The following is a 24,197-nucleotide window of genomic DNA, read 5'->3' on the forward strand; positions in this document are numbered from 1 at the left end:
AAGTTGTTCTTGATGTGATTTAGGAGGAAAAAGTGCTTAAGGACCACCTGAAAGTCTAACCGAATTAGGAGCAGCAAAACCAGGTAGGGTGTGACGACTTTAATCTTGATTGATTTTTTTTGAGATGTGTGATTATGATATGGTTTGGTTATGCTTGAAATTGATTGCTTATATGAGTTATTCTTGGTGAAAGTTTGTTGAAATTTTGATGAAATTTGATGATATTCAAGCTATGAATGTTGTTCTTGAGGGCTGCTGGAAAAACAAACCCTAGGCCTTAAATTGGAGTTCGATTTGTGTTAAAATCATGTAGAAAAGATGGAGTTTTAGTGGCTGCTAATTTATTATGAATTTTGGTCACAATCGGTTGCTGAAAAGACTGAAAAACGGGTAAAAACAGAGAAAGAATCTGAAGAATTTATGAAGAACACAAAGAACACTTTGAGTGTGGTAAAGAACATGGAAGAACAGGCCTTAGATCTTAAAAAGGGCAAGGTTGTAATTATTTTGGTGTTTGAGGGGTTATTTTGTAATTTCTGAAAGTTAGGGTGGTTAAAGTAGAAATATTAAAAGCTACCGGGGTAAAAAGTTAATTTTAAAGGTTAAAAGGTAAAGGCAAGGTAATTTTCGAAAATTTAGTAATAAAATAATAAATAATAATAAAATATTAAATAATAATATTTAATTAAAAATATTATTTTAATAAAAATAATAAAATATGCGGAAAAGGCAGTTTTCTGTAAAAGCTTTAGAAAGACAACTTTAAGTGCAGAATCTCATAATCACCTTCATAAAACACTTAGGGAGTGGTAATAACATGTTAGTGAGGCAAAGATAAAAGAAAGATAAAAAGTTGAAGAAAAGATAAAAGTCAAAGAAAAAGTCTGTAAAGTTTTAATGACAGAAAAACAGACAGAGATTAGTGAACGAACTAGGGCAACATAGTTAGTTCTTGAGTTCCGACTAGGGTTAGGTATAATATGAAAAGTTAAACTGTTTCAGTATAGACTTAATGAACCTATACTTGGAACAGACTAACTATTCATACCGAAATTCACATAAGCTTTAAATACATATGTTAAGCAGAGAAATCAAAGCAGAGTAAAGAAACACAGAGAACAGAGTAACCAAAAAAGAATAAAGGGATACAGAGAAAAGAGTAATCAGAGCAAAGTAAAAAGACAAAGAGAAAAGAGTAATGTGATAAAGAGAAATGGTTTGAGTAAAGATGTTGTAAAAGTAAAAGCTGTAGAGTTTGTATAGCATGATTGAACAAAGAAAGAAAGAGGTACTGCATAAGAATGTGAAAGTGATGATGAATAATGAGAATGTTAATGAATGATGATAATGAGAATGATTATGTAAGAATCTGTTGCAGAGAGGCAGTCAGATAGATGGTGGTACGACCACTGAGAACGCTTTCCTGGGATACCTTGCTATAATGCTTTGCTGTAAGACAGAGGTTGCTTACAGAGGTATCGAGATGAGTGTGCTCCTGTAAGATAGAGGTTGCTTACAGTGAGTGTGTTATTGCTCATGTAAGACAGAGGTTGCTTACAGTGAGTATGTTGTTGCTCCTGTAAGACAGAGGTTGCTTACAGTGAGTCTGTTGGGCGTATATCGGCTAATAAGTGCTGCCCTGCAAGACAAAGGTTGCTTGCAGTGGATACCCTGCAAGACAAAGGTTGCTTACAGTGGATATTGCCAACAAGAAAGCCTTATCCAGACAGAGGTTGCTGGGTAACGTCGGGAGCGGGTATGTAACCGATAGATGAGCTCATTACCTGCACTAGGGCTAGACATGCATCATATTTGGTTGCGCATTTCCTCTGTTATGATTGTTGTTTGAATGTATGCCTTCTTTGTTTTCATTCTATTTTCTGTGTCTGTGTTTTATTTTTTTGTATTCTTTTGTTTGTGTTTTGCTTTTTGATTTCTCTATTTTCTCTATTTATCTGTTTCTTCTGTCTACTGCTTCTCGGTATTCTACTATTTATCTGCTAAACAACACAGAATTAATGAACGTAACTAATAACCCCGGCCCTACTAAGAACTCCCCAGTTCTTACCCCTTCTCTCTCCATTCCCCCTTCAGATGGAAGCATGAGTAACCTTCCATAGTTTGCTGATGACTGTTCTGCAAAGAGGATTCCGCTCTAGGTAGTCTTCTGAGTCAATAGTGAACTCCGTTACCTGTTTATATGTATATACTGTGAGGCCAGCCAATGTCTACACCCTGCTTATCTACAAACTTTAACCTAAGTCCTTCGTACGATGTTGCTATTATGTGGCCACTCGATGAAGTACTTGAGAGACGCTCTTTGATGGCAATATTGATCGCAGAGGAGTAGTAGTAATGTTCCATCTTTTGATGACGATCCACCTGACTTGAGTTTTGAAGACCTAGAACGTACTTTCCCTCGTTTTAGTAGTTTAGAGGGACTAGGTGAGTATAGAGTCTAGGCTAGCCTGGGTGCCAGCTTAGGGACTTCTTGAATAGGTCAGGACCTGGGATGTTGTATGTATATATATGTATATAGTTATTATCTAGCTATGTCAAGGGGTGTTCTAACTAAAAGGCTATACTCTAATAAATGCTAGATCACGGAATGATATCAACTGCTTGTGATATATGTATGTATGGTAGTTTATAAATGTTTTATCTGTTACTATTTGTGGACTGATTATAAATGATTCTGTTTTTAATCCAAACATTTTTTAAAAAAAAAGGTACCTCGCAAAATAGCTACGCTTTTAACAACGAATCAGGCTCATATAATAAATAATAGATAATAACTAGGTAGACAAGTTGGTAGCGCTCAGTTTCTAGTATGATCATGACGTACCAGAAATTGGGTCATTACAGAACACATATATCAAGGCATCTAATGGTAATAAGAGAGGATTAATATTAGCAAATATAAGATCAAAGAAGCATGTTTTCAATCATAGCACAAAATCAGGAAGGAAAAAGTAAAACCATGCAAATAGTATGAATAAGTGGGTAAAGAGTTGATAAAATCCACTCAATTGAGCACAAGTTAAACCATAAAATAGTGGTTTATCAACCTCCCCACACTTAAACAATAGCATGTCCTCATGCTAAGCTTAAAAGAAGCTATAAAGGAGTGAAGAGGAATGGTAAAATGTATGAAATGCAATCCTATCTATATGAATGCAACAAAATGTGAAATGCTTCTACCTACTTGGTGAAAAGTAAATAAACCTTTCAAGAACAAACTTGAACCAGATTTCACTAATTCAAATCATAAAAATGAAGTACAAATAGACTTGCAGAAGAAAATAGCTCATGAAAGCTGGGAACAAAGAATCGAGCGTCGAACCCTCACTGGAAGTGTATGCACTCTAATCGCTCACGTGTTTAAGGTTCGATCTCTCAATTCTCTACTAATCTTGCTTTCTAAGGCTTGCTCTTCATCTAACAATCAACAAAAATTTAATGCACAGATATACATATCAAGAGGTCTTTTAAGGGTTCTAATGGGGTTAGGGTCAAGGTAGGATTGTATTTGGCCAAGTGGACTAAAATCTGAATCCTTAATTAACTTAAACTTTTTCACCTAACTTAGACAATCCATGTAATCATAATACAACATCTAACTATCCATTAACCATGTTTTTCACATATTCATGCATCCGATTTTGAGTACAGTACATATGCATTGCTTTCACCATTTAACTTGGGGCATTTTGTCCCCTTTTACTTATTTGCTCTTTTTCTTTTCTTTTTCTCATTTCTTTCTTTTTTATATATATATATTTTTTTCTTTTCTTTTATTTTTCTCAATGCATATGATTAAATTATTGGATGCATGAATCATGTCCTAAACATTTTTTCACATTTTCAAAAAATTCTAACATACTCAATTCTCAAACCAAATGTTTCCAAACCCAATTTTTCCACACTTAAATCATAAGCACTCTCACTAGTCTAAGCTAACCAATGATTCAAATTAAGGACATTATTGTTTTTCGCTTAGAGTTAATGATGTGCTAAAGTAAAGAACAAAGGGGTAAAACAGGCTCAAAATTGGTTTGCAAAGAATAATGAAAAGGGTAAGGCCATATGGGTATGTAAGCTCAGTGAAATAAAGGCCTCAATCATGTAAGTGTATGCATACATCAAATAATGGATTTATAGAATTAAGCAAGACAAAAATAACAATTTTAGAGAGAACAACACACACCAAAAATAAAATTTTGGTTGATAAAATGCAACCAATCAAATAGGCTCAAAATCTCACTGGTTTTGTGTGTTCAAGCTCTAAACCATGTTCTAGTATAATATTTCTTCAAATAAGTTTAACATTAAATTTTTTTCAAATTAGTGAAATGCTATAAAAGGTTTCTTGAAAAAGAAAATATTACTTCAACCAAGTGGTAAAATATGCACAAAATCAAATAATCATGCAATCAAACATGCAAATGCAACAACTAATTTAACAAAGAAAATTAAACATTGGTGTTAAAATATGAAGTAACTAACCCATGGAAGTCGGTATCGACCTCCCCACACTTAAAAATTGCACCGTCCTCGGTGCATGCTAAGATGTGCAAGTGGATGGGGGTTGTGGTTTCTCAGCTGGGACTCTTTTTGTTCCTTTTCTCGCTGTTGATTTGGGAGTCGCTTTCTCCTTGCCTTTCTTGGTGGCCATCCTGATAGAAAGAAAAGAGAAAGTATGTTAAAATGTCAAGGGTTAGGGCAAGGAAGAGAACAGAAAAGGTGGTAATCAATGCACATTAAAAGATGAATGATGTTAACACATGGTCATGACTACATATGAAAAATCATCAATGGAAATATAGCAGGTGCATATGATGACAATTAAATGCAAGATGTTTATTGGCATGCAGGCAAAGGCATGAGTAGCATAGATCAAGCATTCAATGTCCATGTTAGATTACCAAGTCTTTCAAACTAACATGTTTGAATAACAATTATATTTAATTAATAAAATATAAAAAGGGTTTTGTGAAAAGCAAGCATTTAGAGTAGTAGAATAAAAGAAATCTAAAAATAGTGCACAATGCCATACGGGCGTTTTCACAAACACATAGCATGCATGGTAAATAAGTTATTGAATGTATTAAATTGAACATACAAGCAACCCTTTAAAAAGTAATATATAATTGTCAAACCATTTTAATAATCCACAAAAATATAGAAAATAATGACCCAAATAAAATTCTAAAACCAATAAAAATAATGCAATGAATGAAAGTATGCAAATAAATTAAAAGAAATAGAATGGAAGTGAAGAGGGATGAGAAGTTAAAGAGATGAAGAAGAAAAAAGTAAGAAAAGGAAGAAGAAAGAAGAAAAGATAGAAGAAATTAGGATTAGAAAAGAAAAGATAAGATAATTGGCGCTGATCTGGATAAGTTGTGCGACGCAGGTGACGCAGACACGTGAGTGACGTGGTCGCGTGGTGCGCGATAAGGTCAGTTGACGTGGACGCGTGGGTCACGCGATCGCGTGACCTGATTTGTGCGATTGGCGCGAGTGCAGCCTCGCGTTCGCGCAACTTTCTGTTCGAAACTCTTTTTGCCAAATTTTTGGGTGATGCGGTCGCGTGGTTGACGCGATCGTGTGAATGGCCATACTTTCAAAAACGACGCGGACGCGTGGGGCATGCGATTTCGTGGTGGGGCTTGTGCTTCTAGCGCGGTTCCAGCCCCACTCCATCATAACTTGCTGCCATACACCTTTTTTACGTCGATTTTTAGGGCACGCGTTCGCGTGGATCAAATTGTGCCAAAGGCACGCCTCCAGCCATGCTTTCGTGTGACTCTCTATTCAATCCTCTTTTCTTCCCAATGCACTGGTGACGCGGACGCGTCGGCGACGCTGTCGCGTCGCATGGCGATTTTTTTATGCAAAATGCAGAATGCAGTATGCAGATACTGATGCAGATGTTATGAATAATTCCAGGTTCAATAAAATAAAATAAAACTCAAAAAGAAACAAAACTAAATAAGATTGAAAATGGAACGATCATACCACGGTGGGTTGTCTCCCACCTAGCACTTTTAGTTAAAGTCCTTAAGTTGGACATGTGCTGAGCTCCTTGTCATGGTGGCTTGTGCTTGAACTCGTCTTGAAATTTCCACCAATGCTTGGACTTCCAATAAGCTCTATTGATACTAAGTAAATTCCTTAAGCTTTGATGGGGTTCTTCACAAGATTTGAGCTCCCAAAGTTGATCTTCATATATTCCTGGATCCCAAATCTTGTTTCTACACCCGTCTTCAAGTTTATTATCATGATTCCATGCGGGTGGTTCAGATTTAGAATTCTCACTGAAGCGTCCAAACAACTTCCTAGACCCATTTAATTGAGCTCTGCACCAACACTTGTACTCCAGTGCGGAATGTGGAACCTTAATGAACCTTGCCTGACAACTCTGACCACTAACCATCTTCCTCTTACTCTTAATGCCACAAAGAGCTCTAAGTTGACCATCTGTCTCCAGTAGCCCATTTTCAAGTGGAATTAGAAAGCTAAGGGATATGAATTTTACCCACTCGAATGTTGTGAAGGATGATGTCAACTTAGGGGGAGAAATTTCTAACGAATTTGCAAGCTCCACTCCCTTGTGCTCTTCTCTGACAGCTTCCACCTCTTTGCAAGTTTCTTCAATATCAACCTCTTCCTCTTGGTAGCTTTCTTCCAATTCAATCTCTTCTTCATTGCTCACCAAGGGCATGGGAGGCTGTGCTTCTTCTTCTTTAATCTCCATCTCTTGACCAACCTCTTCCAAGTCTTCAACCATGATATGCCTTGGAGGTTGTACACCCTCCTCAGCATCAATTTCAAGTGCCTTGGAAGGAGGTTCTATAACCTGACTTTCCCATGGAGGTTCAGCATCTCCTAAGTCTTCAACCACTTCTTCCTCTGCAACTATTATGGCCTCCTCTACTTGTTCCAATACAAAGCCATGCTCCTCATTGTCCACCGAAGTTTCTACTGTCTCCTTCATGCTTTGCTCTTCTTTTGATTCTCCACATGTAGCCATGGGAGTTCTTTGAGTGCTTAGATGTTGGGAAGCTATTCGATTTATTAACTCGCCTAAGGCGGCCGCAAAATTTAGCACACTCTTATTCATCCTTTCTTGCCCTTGAAGAATAGCACTAAGGGCGTTGTTATCCAATGGAGGTTGGGGTGGATAGGAGGGTTCATTATTTTGGAGAAAGGGTTCATAATAGGAAGGTGGTTCTTCTTGATAAGGATATAGAGATGGTGAATATTGAGGTGGTGGTTCTGGGTGTGGTTCATATGGTGGTTCGTGTGGTAGATAAGGATTAGGGCCATATGGAGGTGAATGGTTGTAGGTGGCTTGTGAGTATGGTGGTTCAAAGCTATGTCGAGGAAGCGATTCATAAGCATATGGTGGGGCTTGTTGGTAACTGCAAGGGGGTGGTTGTTGCCATAAGGGTTGATCAAATCCTTGTGGCACCTCCCATCTTTGATTGTTCCAACCTTGATGCTTGTTTTCATTATAATTTCCTCTTCCTGCAACATAATTGTAACCAGACACATAGCCAAAGGGGTGAGAGTTCATAGTAGCAAATAAAAATTAAAAACGAAAATAAAACAAATTTAAATTAAAAGGTTATTGAAATTTAAATTTTGAATTTTAAATTTTGAAATTTGAATTTTCAATTTTGAAATTTGAAATTTGAAAATTTTTTAAATTTGAATTTTTAAATCTTGAAATTTGAATTTTGAAAAAGTCAACAATATAAGATAAAAATTTGAAAAAGATTTAAATTTTGAAAAGGTGTGATTTTTAAAATATTAAATTTAAAATTTTAAACTTGGACTTTGAATTTTTGAATTTAAATATTGAAATTTGAAATTTGATTTTTGAAATAAGATAAGGTTTTGAAAAAGATATGATTTTTGAAAAAGATTTGAATTTTGAAATTTAAAACTAAGATACGATAAGATAAAAATTTTAAAATAGAAATCTAAAATTTTTTTTATGCAAGTTTTGAAAATTCAATTAAAATCAAGAGAAAAGATATTTTTGAATTAAATGAGGAAAGAAAAAAAACATTAAAATGACACCAACTTAAAATTTTTTAGATCAAAACGAAGAAAACAACTAAGAACAACTTGAAGGTCAAGATGAACACGAAGAACAACTTGAAGATCAAGATGAACACCAAGAACAAATTTTTGAATTTTTTTTAAATAACTAAATAAAAACCAATAACCTCTTAATTTACGAAAAAGCAAAAATAAAAAACAAAAATAAAAACAAATAAACAAGCAAAAAGAAAATATTTACAATAAGCAATAATAAGGCACACGTTTGCAATTCCCCGGCAATGGCGCCATTTTTTGAAAGAACGGTAGATTGACGGTTTAGAATTTAGAATAAATTCCCGTTGCAAGTATAGTTTTGAAACCAAGCAATCATCCTTTTTTACAAACGTTTTGGTTGTCACAAGTAACAAACCCCTTTAAAATTGATAACCGAAGTATTCAAACCTCGGGTCGTCTTCTCAAGGAATTGCAGGGAGGTATGACTTATTATTAGCTATGAGTTTTGTAAATTGGGGGTTTTGAAAGTTAGGAACATGTAATTTAAATGACAAGTAAAATAAATAAATAACTATAAAATAAACTCTTGGTAAGGTATGAAAATTTGGAAGTCCTATCCTAGTTATTCTTATGAGAATTGAAGTTAATCCCACTTAGTTAACCTTTACGAAAGCAAGGGAAAGTCAAGTGGACTAATTAGTTAGATCCCCAAGTCCTAGCCAACTCCTAAGGAAAGACTAGAGTTAGTAGAATTCAATTCAATTAGCAGACATAATGATGCGCATAAACGTGTTATGCTACGATTTAGGAAATTGCACGATCGGCAAAATTCCTTCCGGCAAGTGCACCGGTTATCGTCGTCAAGTAAAAACTCACAATAGAGTGAGGTCGAATCCCACAAGGATTGGTTGAGTGAGCAATTCGGATTAGAAGTGTGTTCTAGTTGAGCGGAATCAAGATTTGAGATGAGAATTGCGGAATGTAAAATTGGCGGGAAAAGTAAATGACAAGAAAATTAAATGGCTGAATCTTAAATTGCATGAATTAAAGAGCAGAATGTAAATTGCTGAAATTAAAAGGGAATGGGGATGATTGCAAGAATTGAATTGCAGAATGTAAAGAGAAAGTGGAAATCAGAAATGGGGAATTCATTGGGTTTAGGAGATATTGAAATCTCCGAATCAAAACATGTATATCTCTTCCTCAACCAATGCATTCATTGAATTTTGCTTGGCAATCTTATATGATTGGATCCCAATTCCTTGGCTCACCAATGCTCTCTAAAAACAAACAAATGCCCAATCCCTTGGTTTAAATGTTCATAAGAAGAGATGATGCTTGATCACTGATTATACCACACAATTTCATGAACCACAATTTGGTAGGATTACATGTCACAATATCCATCCAAACCCCAATCCAATCCACTGTGAGAAAGCTTCTCTAGCATGAATCCTCCATTCCTTTCCCAAGGCTCCGAAGGATTCCAAGTATGAGTAGTTTCTTTCCCAAGACAACTACTCAATGGAATTAGATCGAGAAACTTTCTAACAAAATTCAAGAGAAAAGATTGAAGAAGAAGATAAACTATTATTGATTCATTGAATTACAATAGAGCTCCCTAACCCAATGAAAGGGGGTTTAGTGAATCATAGCTCTGAATTCAATTACAAAGAAAAGGAAAACTTCGCTAAAAGTCCAAGTCCAGGTCCCTCTAACTTAACTTCTATCCTATTTATACACTTTCTATATTGAGCTTCAGTTGTGCTTCTTGGGCTTTTGAGGCCTCTCCTTGCTTTCCTTTTGCCTTGGGTTTATGATCCATAATCTTGATGAGGTTGTTGATCCAAATCCTGTAACATTTATTGAGCCAACTTAGTGATAATCAAATAATGACACATGACTCAATAAATTGAGATTTCAAACTCATCAATCCTTCAGGCCCAATCCCATAAACCATGATATTCAATTGGGTTTCATACCAAAGTAAGTTTAAGTTAATAATTGTGCTCAAAGACTAACTTAAATCACAATATTTTTGGCCTAGAAACCTTTTTCAAGAGTGGCGTTTAAGTTGTAGTTTAAGCTTAAACTGCAACTTAAACGCCAGACACTTCCAGTGAGGCCATTTGTAGAAGCACGTTTAAGCTTCAGTTAAGGTTAAACTGAAGCTTAAACGTGGAAATGGAAGAAGGTAGCCCTGGAGGGTCATGTAGTCGAACACATTTAAGCTTCAGTTTAAGGTTAAACTGAAGCTTAAACGTGGAGATAGGAAGGGCAGCCCTGGAGGTCGAACACGTTTAACCTCCAGTTTGAGGTCAAACTGGAGGTTAAACGTGGAAAAGGGTGGAGGCATACTGGAGGTCGAACACGTTTAACCTCCAGTTTGAGGTCAAACTGGAGGTTAAACGTGGAAGCTTAGAATGGTGGCCCTGGAGGTGTCGAACACGTTTAACCTCCAGTTTGGGGTCAAACTGGAGGTTAAACGTGGAGATGGAGAGAGCAACCCTGGAGTAATAAAACTATCGAACACGTTTAAGCTCCAGTATGAGTCAAACTGGAGCTTAAACGTGGAATGGCTCCCTGGTACTCTTCCTGGTTCTGGCGTTTAACCTCCAGTTTGAGGTCAAACTGGAGGTTAAACGTGGAACTCCTCCCTGGTGGCATACTCATTCTGGCGTTTAACCTCCAGTTTGAGGTCAAACTGGAGGTTAAACGTGGAATGCTCCTTAAGTGAGGCTTTTCATTCTGGCGTTTAACCTCCAGTTTGAGGTCAAACTGGAGGTTAAACTTCAATCCCAGCATTTCTTATCCTTCATGATTTTGGCGTTTAAGCTCCAGTTTAGGCTTAAACTGGAACTTAAACTCCACATGTGATATTCAAGCTTCCTTTATTGATTTTGTTGCTTCCTTGCTTAGCCTCTTCTTCCCTGAAATCATCCAAACAATTGCATCAAAGTCTTGCAAAATTTCATGAGAAATCTTTCATTCATAGTATTTAAGTAATAGAACTAAAACTCATGGAATTTGCATCAAAATCATATTGTTTGGATGGTTCATTACTTTGTTCTTCATTTAACCATTTTTGGTTACTTTAAGCTCAAGAAAATGCATAAAACAACTAAAACTAACAGAAAAATGTTAGTGAAACTAGCCTATGATGCCTTGGCATCACAACACCAAACTTAATACTTGCTTGTCCCTAAGCAAGTCCTGAGTTATTTGAGAAGAAAGTATGAAACAGAAAGCAATTACATTGGCTATATTAGCAAGCATTTGAAGTTCATCAGAAGGGTTTTATGCAGAAAGTTGCAGCATCACTTTTTCATACTTATCAGGTAGGATTATCACTTTTTCATTGCATCCATCAAAAATTGCTATGGCCTCTTGTTATTCTTATGTCTTTGGCACTTTTCTCTTCTTTGTTTTTCTTTTCTTTTTCTTAGAGCTTCTTTTGCTCCTTGTTTGCTTAGTGTCATGTGTTGCACAAGCCTTTGGCATTTTCTTTTTCTTATCAGTGCACTACACATATCCACTTTAGGCATTTTAGTTCACATGTCTTCTTGAGACATTGGTGCCCAGCACCTCTTTGTGTGACTAAATGTTTTGTATTTAGGTTGCTCTTGATAATGGACTTTTGGTTGATAATCCCGGGTTAGTTAACCCAAGTTACCAAGTGTTGAAACACTCCTCAGAACCTATTCATCCAAGCATATCCTTAATACATAAACACCACAGGCATTTGTCTCAGAAGTTCAAACCATTGGTACCTAGCTTATTTTCTCAATTTTTTTTGCTTTTTGGTTGTCTTTTTCCGTGGCTTTTTCTTTTTCTTTTTCTTTCTTTTTCATGGCCAAAGACATTTATTCATCAAGATCCATAGACAATTTTTACTTTCTACATAAAAAATGATAATTCTACACTCTAATTTTAGTGATCTGACTAAACAATCAAGCATGCATACCACCACTTAATTCTACTTGATTTGTCACTAATTTAGCCAAGTTACTTTTGTTCAAACTTTTCTTTTATTTTCGGAAACAGAACAAGCATGGCACGCACTTGTTTAAGAAGGTGAAGTTATATCCAAACATCTAGGCATTCACTTTATTCAAAGCAATTAACACACAGACATACTAAAAAAAAACAACTCATAAAACAAAACTCCACATAACACCTAAATGACTTATGATGAAAACACATTCATAAAGACAATTCACCAATTATCATTTGATTATTAAGGAACGAGACCACCTCTTATTTATTGCTTGGTTCTTCTTAATTCTTGGGATCCTGCTTCTTCTTGCTTCCTGCCTCTTTTTGACCACTTGTGCTTCCTTTGTCTTTTCTTATGAGCTTTTTCCAGAATCCAGCCTTTTTCATCGTTTCTTCCACTCCTTTTTCAAGGATCATTGCCTTGTTTATTTCTCCTTCTTTCCTCCCTTTGAAATACTCATCATAAGCTGGGAATGCTGGGTCCATCTTGTGTAGATGTTCCCCTATGTAGTTAAGCTTGATTTGCGAACTGATGTTGTAGTCAGCTTGGACTGAGTATCTTGCATTCTGTAAAGTGGTGGCTTCCTTGATTGCCAAGACATTGGCATCTTGGTGTTGGCATATGTGGCTGAAGGATTCCTGTAAGTGTAGATTTTGTTCCCTTTGCAGATCAAAGAATCTTGATTCAAAGTTCCTTTGCATATCCATCATTTTTAGATGAAAGTCTTCTTGTCTCTCCTGAGACCTCATGTATTGTTGAGACATTCCTTCCATGATTTCCTGCATTCTGCTCATATCTATGGGGTCTCTGGGAATTCGTTGTCTTCTTTCAGGAGTTGCTTGCTCTTCTTGCTCTTCTTCTCTATCTTCTCCTTCTTGTCTTTCTTGTTCTGCTTCTTGCTCGGCTTCCACTTGTTGCCCTTCTTCATTTCTTCTTCTTGTATGTCTTGGAGGAGTTGGGCCAAGAGTCATTCTGTGTGCAGTTATGGCCAGTCCAGGATATAGCCAATTAGGTCTTTCATCCTCAAGTGGTACTTGGGCATCGATGCATAGTCTAATGATAGTGCTAGGGAAGTGAAGCCAGGATTCAGGGTCACTTTTCTCACTAAACTCTTGTATCTGTTCAGCAATGAGTTTATGAACTTTGATCTCCCCTCCAACCATAATGCAATGTAGCAAGATGGCTCTTTTAGGGACTATTTCTGAAGAGTTTGCAGTGGGTAGGATGGATCTCCTAACTATTGCATACCACCCTTTAGCTTCAGGTGTTAGGTCTCCCCTTCTCAAGACTCTTGGAGCCCCTCTTGTTTTTCTCACCCATTCAGCTCTGATGGCACAAAGGTCTTCAGCAATAGTTGTATAGTCAGGTTCTCCTATCATCCTTTCTTCATAACTTGCTTGGCTGAAATGTATGTTTTTCAGGCCAAGAGTTTTCATGATTGCTTTGGGACTGAAGTCAACTTCCACCCCTCTCACATAGCTTTTGTATGTGGGGTTCTTGGTTTGATCCTCCCTTACTGCATTTGCATAAAACTCTTTCACCAAGTTGATGTTGATTCTAGTGATTGGCTTAGTTAGGAGCTCCCACTTCCTCTTTTTGATCTTTTCCCAAACACCTGGGAACTCATCCTTTTCAAGGTCAAAGGGAACCTCAGCTAGTACCGTTTTAGGTCTCATCCATTCGGCTTGAATCTCATGGAATACTGATCTGTATCTCCATGCATCGAATTCCCTGTTTTCCTCCATTGGCTGCTTGTCTTTTCTTCTTTTGTGGCTAGATGAAGCTGCCATTGGTTTTTTTTTTTTTTTTTTAGTTTTGGTAAGTGACAACTGAAGTTGACAAGGTGAAGCAAGAAGTGTTGTTGGAGGTGTGGTGAGGTTGTTTTCGGCAAGAGATGGTTATGCTATGATGAAGGAAAATGTGTATGAAGGAGAATTGGTGGTGTGGGACTCGTTCCCCAAGTGGTTCTTTATAGTGCCCATGAGTGAAAAATGAACGGCTAGGGTGGTTTGTGAAGGGTGGCTTGATGGTAAATATATGAATTGTAGATAAGGACGATTGGCTTTTCATTTTCTTGGAAGTATTCTGGATGCATTAGGTTGTACATGTAGCTTTCTTTTCTTGCAGAACTTCCTTTTCCCATGTGTTAGTTTCAAAGATTTGTGAATTTTCTTTTTGACCAAGCACGTACCTCCCTTTGTCTTTTTCCTCCATTTTTGTCTTTTCTTTTGTACCTGCACAAACAAACAAATTTGCTATCATTTTTCGGTCCATGTGAATCATGAATAGTATTTGCACATGTAAATCAATGCTTGTCTTTATGAGCTTATAGCCGTGACTTCTACATGTATGCACACTTATTATTTGGACACCAAACTTAGTGTTTGGTTAAGTCTCCTGATGACATGAAATCCACATTGGTTGTCCTTAATGAGTGTGCATAATTCTAATAAATCATAGTCACCTTGGCTCTTTGATTCTAAATAAAGTTACTACCCTAAGTAATTGAAAACAAAGTATTAAAACATGTGAATGGTATACTTGTCATGAATTTTGAAATCCAGAGGAACTTCTTGCTTTTCATAAACTGTGTTCAAAAAGAACACCAAACTTAATGTTTGGTTGTGCACCTTGAATGAAAGATGGAATTCAATTTGAGTAAGATTTGGGAGTGCCATCAGGCACACCAAACTTAGAGACCAATTGTAGTTTACATGCACGGTTTAGTGCACTTAATCAATAGTTGTCCTGAGGATTCAAGTTCATGCATAAGAAACCATGTTTTATTAGACGTAAGCAAAGCACTAAAGATTAAGGATACTAAAAACATGGGTTGCCTCCCATGAAGCGCTTCTTTAACGTCACTAGCTTGACGGTTGTCCCTTGTTAGGGTGGATTGTAGTGCTTGACGTCATCTCCTCTCACTATGAAAACGTCCCCACTTGATTCATTCATGACCTCTAAATGTTCCATAGAAAGAACTTTCCTGATTGTGAACACTTGAGGAAGCTGGGAAGGAATGGTTTTGAGGCTAGGTGGGATTTGCAGATAATGACTTGATATCACGTTATCTCCCGGAGAAAAACCTTCAGTGGGAATTTTCTTGTTTCTCCATCCTCTTGGCAATCTCCCTATTACTCTTCCCTTTCTCTTGAGGATTTCTTCATTGACCTTTATGTTAAGAGGATCCTTCTGATCTGTTTCCACTGACTCTTGTGGCTCTAACTCTTGCAACTCTTGTTTGCCTTCCAATGACTGTTTTAGAGTCTCAGCTGCTGGATTACTTTCCTCCAAACACGGATGGCTACTATCATCTTTAGGCTTTTCAGGTTCTGGTTCAGGCTCAGATGCAGGTTTGAAGACTTTGAAAATGAGCTGTTCCTCATGTATTCTCAGAATTAGCTCTCCTTGTTCTACATCTATGAGCGCTCTAGTAGTGGCTAGAAATGGTCTGCCCAGAATGATAGGGTGTAAGTAGCTTTCCTCCATGTCCACAATGACAAAGTATGTGGGGAAATAATAATCCCCCACTTTCACCAGCACATTTTCAACTACCCCTTCAGCTTGCTTCTGAGTTTTGTCAGCCAGTTGTATGATTACATCAGTGGATCTCACCTCATTCAGTTGTAGCCTCTTCATAAGAGTTAGAGGCATCACGTTTATGCTAGCTCCTAGATCACAGAATCCTCTGTCAATTTTTGTTTCCCCTATGATGCAAGGGATATGAAAACTTCCTGGGTCCGTTTTCTTAGAGAGTGTGTCCTTCTTGATGAGAGCACTGCATTCTTTGTTCATTGTTACCGTTTGTCCTCCCTTCAAAACTCTTTTCTTGCTTAACAATTCCTTTAAATACTTGATGTGTGTGGGAATTTGATGAAGAATCTCAAGAAAGGGAATATTGACATGCAGAGAGTTAAATGTCTCTAGAAACCTTGAATAGGTTTTCTTTTTTTCACCTCCTCCTAACCTCTCAGGAAATGGTGCTTTTGGTTGGTATACTTCCATCATGCCTTTTTGCAGATCCTTGGCTTGCTCAGTTCCACCTTCCTGCTTAACTTCTTCCACACCTTCCTTCAAGATTTCTGGTTCCTGCTCTGAGGACCTGATTCCTTCTTCTCCTGAGACTTCCTTCATTATGGTGATGGCTTTGCATTCTTCCCATCTTACTCTCTTTTGTTCCCCTTTAGGATTCTTTTCTGTGTCACTAGGGAACACTGCAGTTGATTTGGGTGCCTGTTGAGATAGCTCTCCTACTTGAGATTCCATCCTTTTGAGTTTTTCACCATGGTTTCTTAAGGTAGTTCTCACATCATCCCTGAAGCTCTTCAGTTCAATGATGTCTTGACTCATGGTTGCCATAATTCCTTCTATCCGGTTTAATTGATCTTGAAATTGTTGGTTCGGATTAGGTTGGGTATGTTGATTATTTTGGCCATGATATGATGATTGGGGGTAAGTGTTTTGTGTGGCTTGGTATGATCTTTGGTTGGAGTTTTGGTATGTGGAATTGTTTTGTTGGTTGTGGTTGTAAGGTTTGTGGTTTTGTGGTTGGGTTTGTTGGTTTCCCCACCCAAAGTTTGGGTGGTTTCTCCAGCCTGGGTTGTAAGTGTTGGAGTGTGGATCATATGATTGCCTTTGTTGGTTTCCCACATAGTTAACCTCATCCCAATCACCTCCTTCAATGCCTGCTTCCTCTTGATCTTGTGTGTGTATTGCAGCCACTTGCTTTGTTTCTAATTGCCTGGTAAGCTCTGCTAGTTGCTTGGCAAACACCTTGTTTTGGGCTAGAATTGTATCAACATGGTTCAGCTCCATGACTCCCTTAGTGTTGTGCCTTTCTGATGCATAATAGTACTCATTCTCAGCCACTGTCTCGATCACTTCAATGGCTTCTTCCACAGTCTTTTTCTTGTTCAATGAACCTCCTGATGAATGGTCTACAGCCTTCCTTGATTCATAAGAGAGACCATCATAGAAGATGTGCAATTGCACCCAATCATGGAACATGTTTGGTGGGCATTTCCTTGTCAAGTCCTTGAATCTCTCCCATGCCTCGTAGAGAGTTTCACCATCTTGTTGTCTAAAAGTCTGAACCTCAGATCGAAGCCTATTGACCTTTTGTGGAGGGTAGAAACGTGCCAGAAACTTGCTTTCCACCTCATCCCATGTTGTTAGACTCCCCCTTGGGAATGATTCCAGCCACTTAGCTGCTTTGTCCCTAAGTGAAAATGGGAACAAGAGCAGTTTATAGGCATCTTCCTGGACTCCATTGGACTTCACAGTGTCACAAATTCTCAGGAATTTTGTGAGATGTTGGTTTGGGTCTTCATTAGCACTTCCTCCAAAGGAACAATGATTTTCCACCAGTGATATTAGCTGTGGCTTGAGCTCAAAATTGTTGGCCTGAATGGGTGGTTTCTGGATGCTACTACCACAATTCCCAGAGGTTGGGTTTATGTATGAACTAAGAACCCTCCTCTCAGGGATGGCATCGTTTCCATCAGCTCTCTCATGGTTGTGAACTTCTCTATCCATGTTGAGATCTAAAGCTTCCTCAAAATTGTCCTCAGATTCTCCTTCAGATTCCTCTTCTCCCACTACTCTCTTCCCTCTTGCTTCCCTTCTAAGTCTATGAAGGGTCCTTTCCGGTTCGGTATATGGAGGAGTTGATGTCTCTCCTCTCCTACCTGTCATACAAGAACACAGCTCAAACACAAACAAGTAAAATACTCTTGGTTAATGGAAGAGTATGGTTAGATCAATTGAGGAATTAAATCAAACAGTTAGTGAGTCAGTGAGTTAGTTGCATGAATTTAAAGGCATAAAGAAGGAAAGCATGTAACCAAGTGCAGAAATTAAAATTCAACAAGTATCTAAAGCAAGAGAAAATTGCTCAATCTAGTTAGCTTCCAATTTGAGAATTGTCAATCGAAAACCAATCCCCGGCAACGGCGCCATAAACTTGATGCGCATAAACGTGTTATGCTACGATTTAGGAAATTGCACGATCGGCAAAATTCCTTCCGGCAAGTGCACCGGTTATCGTCGTCAAGTAAAAACTCACAATAGAGTGAGGTCGAATCCCACAAGGATTGGTTGAGTGAGCAATTCGGATTAGAAGTGTGTTCTAGTTGAGCGGAATCAAGATTTGAGATGAGAATTGCGGAATGTAAAATTGGCGGGAAAAGTAAATGACAAGAAAATTAAATGGCTGAATCTTAAATTGCATGAATTAAAGAGCAGAATGTAAATTGCTGAAATTAAAAGGGAATGGGGATGATTGCAAGAATTGAATTGCAGAATGTAAAGAGAAAGTGGAAATCAGAAATGGGGAATTCATTGGGTTTAGGAGATATTGAAATCTCCGAATCAAAACATGTATATCTCTTCCTCAACCAATGCATTCATTGAATTTTGCTTGGCAATCTTATATGATTGGATCCCAATTCCTTGGCTCACCAATGCTCTCTAAAAACAAACAAATTCCCAATCCCTTGGTTTAAATGTTCATAAGAAGAGATGATGCTTGATCACTGATTATACCACACAATTTTATGAACCACAATTTGGTAGGATTACATGTCACAATATCCATCCAAACCCCAATCCAATCCACTGTGAGAAAGCTTCTCTAGCATGAATCCTCCATTCCTTTCCCAAGGCTCCGAAGGATTCCAAGTATGAGTAGTTTCTTTCCCAAGACAACTACTCAATGGAATTAGATCGAGAAACTTTCTAACAAAATTCAAGAGAAAAGATTGAAGAAGAAGATAAACTATTATTGATTCATTGAATTACAATAGAGCTCCCTAACCCAATGAAAGGGGGTTTAGTGAATCATAGCTCTGAATTCAATTACAAAGAAAAGGAAAACTTCGCTAAAAGTCCAAGTCCAGGTCCCTCTAACTTAACTTCTATCCTATTTATACACTTTCTATATTGAGCTTCAGTTGTGCTTCTTGGGCTTTTGAGGCCTCTCCTTGCTTTCCTTTTGCCTTGGGTTTATGATCCATAATCTTGATGAGGTTGTTGATCCAAATCCTGTAACATTTATTGAGCCAACTTAGTGATAATCAAATAATGACACATGACTCAATAAATTGAGATTTCAAACTCATCAATCCTTCAGGCCCAATCCCATAAACCATGATATTCAATTGGGTTTCATACCAAAGTAAGTTTAAGTTAATAATTGTGCTCAAAGACTAACTTAAATCACAATATTTTTGGCCCAGAAACCTTTTTCAAGAGTGGCGTTTAAGTTGTAGTTTAAGCTTAAACTGCAACTTAAACGCCAGACACTTCCAGTGAGGCCATTTGTAGAAGCACGTTTAAGCTTCAGTTAAGGTTAAACTGAAGCTTAAACGTGGAAATGGAAGAAGGTAGCCCTGGAGGGTCATGTAGTCGAACACGTTTAAGCTTCAGTTTAAGGTTAAACTGAAGCTTAAACGTGGAGATAGGAAGGGCAGCCCTGGAGGTCGAACACGTTTAACCTCCAGTTTGAGGTCAAACTGGAGGTTAAACGTGGAAAAGGGTGGAGGCATACTGGAGGTCGAACACGTTTAACCTCCAGTTTGAGGTCAAACTGGAGGTTAAACGTGGAAGCTTAGAATGGTGGCCCTGGAGGTGTCGAACACGTTTAACCTCCAGTTTGGGGTCAAACTGGAGGTTAAACGTGGAGATGGAGAGAGCAACCCTGGAGTATAAAAACTATCGAACACGTTTAAGCTCCAGTATGAGTCAAACTGGAGCTTAAACGTGGAATGGCTCCCTGGTACTCTTCCTGGTTCTGGCGTTTAACCTCCAGTTTGAGGTCAAACTGGAGGTTAAACGTGGAACTCCTCCCTGGTGGCATACTCATTCTGGCGTTTAACCTCCAGTTTGAGGTCAAACTGGAGGTTAAACGTGGAATGCTCCTTAAGTGAGGCTTTTCATTCTGGCGTTTAACCTCCAGTTTGAGGTCAAACTGGAGGTTAAACTTCAATCCCAGCATTTCTTATCCTTCATGATTTTGGCGTTTAAGCTCCAGTTTAGGCTTAAACTGGAACTTAAACTCCACATGTAATATTCAAGCTTCCTTTATTGATTTTGTTGCTTCCTTGCTTAGCCTCTTCTTCCCTGAAATCATCCAAACAATTGCATCAAAGTCTTGCAAAATTTCATGAGAAATCTTTCATTCATAGTATTTAAGTAATAGAACTAAAACTCATGGAATTTGCATCAAAATCATATTGTTTGGATGGTTCATTACTTTGTTCTTCATTTAACCATTTTTGGTTACTTTAAGCTCAAGAAAATGCATAAAACAACTAAAACTAACAGAAAAATGTTAGTGAAACTAGCCTATGATGCCTTGGCATCACATAACAATCAATCACGATAAGTTTGATAACTCATGAGTCTCTAGTTAATCAATTAATGCTAAGAATATAAAAAGCTAAATAAGAATCATAAACTGAAATACCTCAAATTGCATTAAATAGAAATTATAATCTAACATGAAGAGTTCATAAGCCAATTTGGCTAAAAAGAGAATCAATAAGAAAAATAGAATAAACTAGTAAGCTAGAATAAAAGTAGAACAGAAGTCAAATAAAAGGAACATTGAACCTGGAACTCGGAAGAAATTGTAAGTTGAAATAATAAAGTTGAAATCCTAATTCCTTTAAGAGGAATCCTAATCCTAAATCCTAAGAGGGAGGAGAGAACCTCTCTCTCTAAAAACTACAGCTAAATTATGAAAAGTGAATAATGGAAGCCCTGTTAATGAATGGATGCATTCCCCCACTTTATAGCCTCTAATCTGTGTTTTTCGACTGAAAACTGGGTCAAAAACAGTCCAGAAATTGCCTCGCAGTGATTTCTGTTACGTTCAGGTTGCGGCAAAGTGACGCGGAGGTGTCGTCCACGCGTTTGCATGGATTGCATTTTTCCCAGGTCACGCGTCCGCGTGATCAACGCGTTCGCGTCGCCTGGCATCGAGGCAGCTATGGCAAATTTTATATCATTGTGAAGCTCCAAATGTTAGCTTTCCAACGCAACTGGAACCATCTCATTTGGACCTCTGTAGCTCAAGTTATGACTGTTTTAGTGCGAGAGGGTCAGGCTGACAGCTTTGCAGTTCCTTCAACTTCTTGTATTCCTTCCACTTTTTCATGCTTCCTTTCTATCCTCCAAGCCATTCCTGCCCTATTATCTCTGAAAACACTTAACACACATATAAAGGCACCTAATGGTAATAAGAGAGGATTAATATTAGCAAATATAAGATCAAAGAAGCATGTTTTCAATCATAGCACAAAATCCGGAAGGAAAAAGTAAAACCCTGCAAATAGTATGAATAAGTGGGTAAAGGGTTGATAAAATCCACTCAATTGAGCATAAGAAAAACCATAAAATAGTGGTTTATCAATCTCCCCACACTTAAACAATAGCATGTCCTCATGCTAAGCTCAAGAGAAGCTATAAAGGAGTAAAGAGGAATGGTAAAATGTATGAAATGCAATCCTATCTATATGAATGCAACTAAATGTGAAATGCTTCTACCTACTTGGTGAAAAGTAAATAAACCTTTCAAGAACAAACATGAACTGGATTTCACTAATTCAAATCATAAAAATGAAGTACAAATAGACTTGCAGAAGAAAATAGCTCATGAAAGCCGGGAACAAAGAATCGAGCGTCGAACCCTCACTGGAAGTGTATGCACTCTAATCCCTCAATTGTTTAAGGTTCGATCTCTCAATTCTCTACTAATCTTGCGTTCTAAGGCTTGCTCTTCATCTAACAATCAACAAAAATTTAATGCACAGATATACATATCAAGAGGTCTTTTAAGGGTTGTAATGGGGTTAGGGTCAAGGTAGGATTGTATTTGGCCAAGTGGACTAAAATTTGAATCCTTAATTAACTTAAACTTTTCCACCTAACTTAGACAATCCATGTAATCATAATACAACATCTAATTATCCATTAACCATGTTTTCCACATATTCATGCATCCGATTTTGAGTACAGTACATATGCATTGCTTTCAACATTTAACTTGGGGCATTTTGTCCCCTTTTACTTATTTGCTCTTTTTCTTTTCTTTTTCTCACTTCTTTCTTTTTTATATATATATATATATTTTTTTCTTTTCTTTTATTTTTCTCAATGCATATGATTAAATTATTGGATGCATGAATCATGTCCTAAACATTTCTTTAACATTTTCAAAAAATTCTAACATACTCAATTCTCAAACCAAATGTTTCCAAACCCAATTTTCCCACACTTAAATCATAAGCACTCTCACTAGTCTAAGCTTACCAATGATTCAAATTAAGGACATTATTATTTTTCGCTTAGAGTTAATGATGTGCTAAAGTAAAGATCAAAGGGGTAAAATAGGCTCAAAATTGGTTTGCAAAGAATAATGAAAAGGGTAAGGCCATATGGGTATGTAAGCTCAGTGAAATAAAGGCCTCAATCATGTAAGTGTATGCATAAATCAAATAATGGATTTATAGAATTAAGCAAGACAAAAATCACAATTTTAGAGAGAACAACACACACCAAAAATAATATTTTGGTTGATAAAATGCAACCAATCAAATAGGCTAAAAATCTCACTGGTTTTGTGTGTTCAAGCTTTAAACCATGTTCCAGTATAATATTTCTTCAAACAAGTTTAACATTAAATTTTATTCAAATTAGTGAAATGCTCTAAAAGGTTTCTTGAAAAAGAAAATATTACTTCAACCAAGTGGTAAAATATGCACAAAATCAAATAATCATGCAATCAAACATGCAAATGCAACAACTAATTTAACAAAGAAAATTAAACATTGGTGTTAAAATATGAAGTAACTAACCCATGGAAGTCAGTAACGACCTCCCCACACCTAAAAATTGCACCATCCTCGGTGCATGCTAAGATGTGCAAGTGGATGGGGGTTGTGGTTTCTCCGCTGGAGTTCTTTTTGTTCCTTTCCTCGCTGTTGATTTGGGAGTCGCTTTCTCCTTGCCTTTCTTGGTGGCCTTCCTGAAAGAAAGAAAAGAGAAAGTATGTTAAAATGTCAAGGGTTAGGGCAAGGAAGAGAACAGAAAAAGGTGGTAATCAATGCACATTAAATGCAAGGTGCATATGATGTTAACACATGGTCATGACTACATGTGAAAAATCATCAATGGAAATATAGCAGGTGCATATGATGACAATTAAATGCAAGGTGTTTATTGGCATGCAGGCAAAGGCATGAGTAGCATACATCAAGCATTCAATGTCCAAGTTAGATTACCAAGTCTTTCAAACTAACATGTTTGAATAACAATTATATTTAATTAATAAAATATAAAAAAGGTTTTGTGAAAAGCAAGCATTTAGAGTAGTAGAATAAAAGAAATCTAAAAATAGTGCACAATGCCATACGGGCGTTTTCACAAACACATAGCATGCATGGTAAATAAGTTATTGAATGTATTAAATTGAACATGCAAGCAACCCTTTAAAAAGTAATATATAATTATCAAACCATTTTAATAATCCACAAAAATATAGAAAATAATGACCTAAATAAATTTCTAACACCAATAAAAATAATGCAATGAATGAGAGTATGCAAATAAATTGAAAGAAATAGAATGGAAGTGAAGAGGGATGATAAGTTAAAGAGATGAAGAAGAAGAAAGTAAGAAAAGGAAGAAGAAAGAAGAAAAGATAGAAGAAATTAGGATTAGAAAAGAAAAGATAAGATAATTGGCGCTGATCTGGATAAGTTGTGCGACGCAGGCAACGCAGACGCGTGAGTGACGTGGTTGCGTGGTGCACGATAAGGTCAGGTGACGCGGACGCGTGGGTCACGCGATCGCATGACCTGATTTGTGCGATTGGCGCGAGTGCAGCCTCGCATTCGTGCAACTCTCTGTTCGAAACCCTTTTTGTCAAATTTTTGGGTGACACGGTCGCGTGGTTGACGCGATCGCGTGAATGACCATACTTTGAAAAACGACGCGGACGTGTGGGGCATGCGTTCGCATGGTGGGGCTTGTGCTTCTAGCGCGGTTCCAGCCCCACTCCATCATAACTTGCTGCCATACACCTTTTTTACGTCGATTTTTAGGACATGCGTTCGCGTGGGTGACGCGG

The 24,197-nt window shown here is 37.4% G+C and overlaps 1 non-coding gene across 1 annotated transcript; it reads left to right on the forward strand.

Moving 5' to 3' along the window:
• Positions 1-17,072: 17,072 nt before the first annotated feature.
• Positions 17,073-17,176, forward strand: LOC148576697 (small nucleolar RNA R71). Its single transcript, XR_015904232.1, has one exon. It is a non-coding gene; the product is annotated as a small nucleolar RNA R71 (small nucleolar RNA).
• The last annotated feature ends 7,021 nt before the right edge of the window (positions 17,177-24,197 follow it).

Source organism: Arachis ipaensis, chromosome B1, assembly GCF_059453495.1.
Source record: "Arachis ipaensis isolate K30076 ecotype BB chromosome B1, ASM5945349v1, whole genome shotgun sequence".
In the NCBI taxonomy this organism is placed as follows: Eukaryota; Viridiplantae; Streptophyta; class Magnoliopsida; order Fabales; family Fabaceae; genus Arachis; species Arachis ipaensis.